At 38.9% G+C, this 6,000-nt stretch overlaps 1 protein-coding gene across 7 annotated transcripts in view; it reads left to right on the forward strand.

Moving 5' to 3' along the window:
• Nucleotides 1-6,000, forward strand: part of LOC136844881 (neurogenic protein mastermind-like) — a 97,951-nt gene that overhangs the window by 45,053 nt on the left and 46,898 nt on the right. For 2 of the 7 annotated variants that reach the window (XM_067114165.1, XM_067114166.1), the window contains exon 2: nt 2,494-2,532. The exons of the other annotated variants lie outside the window; for them this stretch is intronic. The gene's annotated coding sequence lies outside the window, so the exon portion shown is untranslated. The remainder of the gene's footprint in view (nt 1-2,493; nt 2,533-6,000) is intronic. 7 annotated transcript variants of the gene reach the window in all.

The raw sequence follows: 6,000 nt of genomic DNA on the forward strand, positions 1-6,000 counted from the left end.
AAGTTGATCATCTCATGCGAACGAAATCGTCAAGAAATGTAAGCATTTGATATGGGTGCTGGGAACATTTTCATGAAGATAGCGATTCCATGCAGTACAGGCTTCCCATCCCAATAACTATATGGAAGTAGGACAACCCGATAGTATATGTAATTTCACAAAGTAGCTAGAACTATTGGAAGACCTTTGACGTTGAAGTCTGAAAGTGATGTAATTAAGTAGCATCCAGTCTAGGGGCGGCCTCAGTAAAATGGTAGTTCATGTACGGAATGAAAGAAGGTTTGTTTCCAAATTTCCACGACCACCCATTACAACCGGAAAAGCATACCTCTCAATTCCACTGCATGCAAACCACGAACTGATGGTAGGTGCGCTTTACGCCATCCCACACTTTATAATAATCCAGCTGAAATTGCCTATGCTTTTATAATTCGCACCCAGACCTCTAACGTATTAAATGCTCTGTATTTTAGCATTTCAGCCGTCGTCTGTGAACCACATCGCATATTTTTTAATGTTAGAAAAATTTTTAGTTATCCTGCAGGAAAAGCTTAGGTGCGGTACTGTTGGTTATATCTGCCACCCAAATTCAGTGCGCATTGCTAACCCGATCTTAAACCTCGTATCCGTTACTAAAGTCAGATCTTACATTGCACCTCTCAATAACTATTACGTATAATGTCCGAATTCATATAGCAGAGCTCCTTGATTTGGTGATCCACTCTGGGAGACTAGGAACAATTCTACAGGTATTTCTCTCTCTCTCTCTCTCTCTCTCTCTCTCTCTCTCTCTCTCTCTCTCTCTCTCGGGTGATTAATAGACTATGTTGCTTGCAGCAGAGTAAGGGAAGAGGGGAAGATAAGACTTTTATTTGATAGTGCCCATTAAACACACACACATCACTCCCAGAAGGTAAAAGGCACATGAAGCGCGTATACATTCATAAATGAATATTTAGTTCGAGGCCCATTTACCTGTAGGGTGTATTACCTCATTCTCATGATGAATCGAGTTCGTATGAATGGACGAATTTTTCTCCAGATTTTCCTTTATTTAGCGGCCGTTTCTCGTTTGAGGCAACCCAGAGTAGCAGATGACTGCGGATCCATCCAGCGTTCGAGCAATGCCCTTCTGTTCAGTGCATAATCTGCGGGGGCGGTACTTCCCTCCTCCTCCTCCCCCTCCTCCTCTTCTTCTTCTTCTTGTTCTTCTTTGAGAATGTCATGTTTTGGGGAGACTTCGTCGTTCGCTTTCAACCGTTACTTGTGTTGCATACGGAACAGACCCGGCCGCGCCGGTTTCTTCGGGGACGCAACAGTGCCTGGAGCGACTCGCCTACCTTCGTATATCAGCGCCATTGTTTAACTCTTCTGGGACAAAAATTGCCTGAAATCGGGGATTGCCGCAGGCCAGTGTAGCCTATGTCTGGGCCGCTTTACATAAAGGAGAAAGTGACAGGTTGGGGGGAAGGAGAAGAGAGACAAGACCGGAATGGGATGGGGTATGGAGGAAAGACGGCTATACCCCTTCGTTCAACATTTGAGAGAAGCCCCTCTCTCTCTCTCTCTCTCTCTCTCTCTCTCTCTCTCTCTCTCTCTCTCTCTCTCTCTTGTGTGTGTGTATCTTTTTATTATGAGCTGAGTCCCCATTTCTCCAACGCAATGAACGGGTTTTCTTTTTTGTAGTGGAAGCTGAAAGTGGCTGCTGACTCCTAAGGTGCATACCACAAAAACCTCGCCCCTTCATGACTACGAGTGGCTCCTCCCTCGCCAGGTTCTCACGCCTGGGATGTGACTTGTTTTCCAAGTATTCCCGACTTCTTCTCGGCTGAGTTTTTTACCTATACTTCTATCTCTTTTGCATAGAAAACAATTCTCTCTCCCTCTCTGTACATTGCTCGTGCTAATGGCTCAGTTCAAGGAACCCGTGTTCGATCCCCGAAAGAGTATGAACGCAACATTAGGCACGTTTCTTTAAAAATTAAATGTAAGTCTGTGGACTTGAGCAGTGGATCAAATACTTAGTTGTTAACAGGCTTTTGTAGGTCGAATTTGGCTTGGAGACAAAAAATAACAAACAGGAGGACCTCGACGAGGTCATATTCTCTTTTCTCTCTCTCCTTCCCTCTTGCTTGTAGGTGGTGTAATGAATTGTGATAAAGTATCTTGTAGTAATGTTCGTTGAAAGAAGTGTTATTCGCCTGTTTTACCTTGGAAATGGTTTCTGTATCTGATTTTTTACAGTAAATTTTCCTGCTGTATGTATTTCTCGTCACTGTAACATTATTATTATATATAATATATATACATTATATAAATTTATTTATTTATTTATTATACACGCGCGCTCGCGCGCGTGAGTGTGAATCACATACTTTGATGATATGCCTGATCATGTTTCTAATCTCGGTAGTAAGAAACTCTAAACATGTGATTTAATAAGATGAACAGTTGTCTGAAAACTATACAGCGTTCCTCTTTGTTTATTTTCAGGTAAGTCGTGCAGCCTGTCAGACGCGCGTGATGGAATGGGTATGTGTTTTCGAGCATACTTTCTTAATTCGTTAAGCATTCATCGTCTGCAATAATGTAAATAACGAAAATTAACTTGTCATCAAATGTCCGTATAATGAATGCGTATGGCAACTACTACGTAATTTTCTTGCGAGGTACATTTGAAAAGATTCATAGATACCTGATGGTAGATATTCAGTCCTCTATGTGTGAGAATTGAAATCTAGAATCTACTGGTCTCATTTACCAGAAGCATGTATATTTAAGAACCATAGTGGTCCATTACATATATATGTATATATATATATATATATATATATATATATATATATATATATATATATATACATACATACATACATATGTATATACATGTGTATGTATGAAAGATAATGTGCTAACGGTTATGCGTTTAATTAGTCACCGTTTAAAATGATAGCTTCAGTGTAACTCAATTGGCACAAAGATTGGTTGTGGTGTGAGCTCATATGCAAGTGTTTGTTCATCGGGACCTTTTGATAAGATAAGACGGGTAGCAGCAAAATAACAGTTTAGTCGACCTCACCTGAACTGCCATCCCTTTCCTCCCCTTCCATTTTCTATAATAAAATTGATTGGAAAAGTAAAGACCGCAGTAGTATGTGTATGTAATATATTGCTATATACAGGAAGCTTTCGCCAACTTCAGGCTGAAGAGGCCAACTATGATCAAGTTGGCTAAAGCTGCCTGTATATAGCAATATACTACATACATACTACTGCGGACTTTACTTTTCCATTTAAGATCACGATAAAGTGATGATATCAAATAAAGAAGTTAATTTTTATGTGAAATTTATTACGTGTAGATTGGTTTGTTATTTCTGAATCGCCACTTTTGCTCTGCAGTTGTGTAATGTTACTCTGCCACACAGCAATTAAGAGTACTACAGTTGTATGTATTATATATATATATATATATATATATATATATATATATATATATATATATATATATATATATATATATATATATATATATGTGTGTATGTGTGTGTATGTATATGTGTGTGTGTGTGTGTGTGTGTGTGTGTGTAGAGAGAGAGAGAATGTATACATATAGATTCATATAAGTAGAAGTGGCCGAATAAACTGGTTAAGGAAAGGTGTATTTAGTTGCATTTTGAGTAATTTGAATGTATGCTTGATTTCCAGTACGGTGCCGTATGTTTTGGAATACGATGTTAGGTAAGATAAGATTTGTATTATTTTATAAAATATCTTACAGCTACAAAGACCATTAATTCAGTTTTAGGTTTAATCCTCTAAAATGACGAAAGAGCCCGACACGGAGCTAAATGATCGGCCTGATAAAATCTCCAGGATTCTGGGAGTTCCTGAATGCTCTTGTAATATCTGGGTGTGGAAGCTCGGAATCAAAAGGGGTGTAGTTTCTGGGAACTGCCTTTTGAAATCATTTTACCTTCTGATGTTACGCAAGAGACTAGGGGATGCTCCGTCACTCTGTATTTAATTAAATTGCCGTACTTGAGTATTTTGCAGGGTAGTTCCCCTTTCTTTTCGATCTGCCTAAACATTAATGCTTGTAGATAGAAGATGCTGCCTGTCAGAAATGGATGGGGAAAGTCTGTATTAATGAGTAGATATTAAACTGAATGCAGCCGTTAGAAGGGTAGGGGCAAAGCCAGTAGTACTTATATAGCTACAGTGGTGGATACTGAACATGTGGTCTTGCCAGTCTTGATTAGTGGTAATGATATCGACTGCAGATATTTAGTGTCAGCTCAAGAGAGGAATGTGGTGGTGAATCGGGTATACAGTATTTTACGGGTAATTGTTGGTGCTTAAATTGAAGGTATTTGGCTTCTTGTTTTACGAATATTCTTGAAGATTCCCGTCGGTTCTAAATTTCCAAAATCATACTGATAATTAGGAAACTTTTTTTTTATCTCCTTACGATTTATTGAGAAGCGGTAAATCTGAAGTTGGTCCATTGTGTAGTTGTGGGCTATGAAAAGTTGCGGAATTTGGGATCGGTTGGGTGTCAGGTTTTTATGTGTGTGATTTTCATAAATCAATTGGCCAGTTGCTAGCACATGCAAAAGTGATTGAAGCTGGCTGCACTATTATTATTATTATTATTATTATTATTATTATTATTATTATATTATTATTATCCCTAGTGGTCAACTTATCCTCTGCACGGTGAGTGAATATTAGTCTTGCTATCGTGTACAGCTAAAGGAAAGATTTAGGCAAATTAGGTCCTTTATATTCTTGTGGTTCTGAATGTAGCCTTCAACTTTCGAAGCAGCTGTTAACCATTGGAAACTATTGTGGTCGGAATCCTGTTTGTATCATGATTTGTTTTTTGGACTCTCGACATTTTTCACGGACGTACTTTGGCTTTGGTACCTGTTTTTTTTTTCACTTAAAACATTGTTTAACAATGGGAAAAGCTCTGGTTCCATGAACCTGCCTATTAATTTACTGTCTTAAGAGTACTGTGGTCGTTATTTTTTGACTTGAAAAATTTTTACTGTACGTTGCTGATGGAGAAGTTGATGCCCCACTGATTAATGCGGGAGCTACATGGTAAAGCAGTTGATGTTTAATTGGTAAAGAAAAAACTTGCAATGGCGATGACTTCGTTTCTTTACACTTTTTCAGTAAGTAGTCAATGTTACAGTCGAAATATGGCAGTTAGAGGAAGGGAATCACTGCTGGGTGGATGCGAATGTCGTTTGCAGCCCCACTTCCACTGTAATTTATCGTGCATGTGCTTCGTAACATTGGAATTGTAACCAGCATCCGTTCCGGCCACCTGTTGTTTCTTTCTCTCTTTCTCTCTCCCTCACACACGCACACACACACACACACACACACACGAGGGGAAAAAGTCATTATTTTTTTATTTATCCTTTTCTATTTTATGTTTAATTTTTCTTTTATTGATTATACCGTCCACTAACTGAAAAGGCTGTTGCTTTCATTTGTTTCTACCCCCAAGTTCTTAATTATTTATTCTAGAAAACATCCATTCAAATATTTTTCTCTGGTAATTAATTGAATAGTAGCAAATTACCTTTCCTAACAGTCTCTCATGAATACTAACAAGGAACGCTGAGGTAACAAGGTACTGTCATATAACAGCTGTGGTGCACGTAATGGAATTTTGGAAACACGGGCAAACAACATTTTATCACGTGGATAAATATTACCCCGAAATCTGTCATGTCCCTGTTTGTCCGTGTAATTGTCGTGGGAAGATTCTTAAGCGCCATGACTTGGAGGCTGAGTGAACGAGGTCAGTCATAACCTGAAGCACTTCAGGAGATCTCTTCTTGCTCCCGGCCTTCTTTGGAGGAGGCAATCGGGATGCCCTTCTCTCCTTTCTGGATGATTTTGTTCAGTTTCTTTCAAATATTTGTAAAAGGAGTTGCGGAAAGGTTGCTCCGCCAGCCTGAATACTTTTAGATATTTAAG

This window comes from Macrobrachium rosenbergii, chromosome 13 (assembly GCF_040412425.1).
Source record: "Macrobrachium rosenbergii isolate ZJJX-2024 chromosome 13, ASM4041242v1, whole genome shotgun sequence".
Lineage (NCBI taxonomy): Eukaryota > Metazoa > Arthropoda > Malacostraca > Decapoda > Palaemonidae > Macrobrachium > Macrobrachium rosenbergii.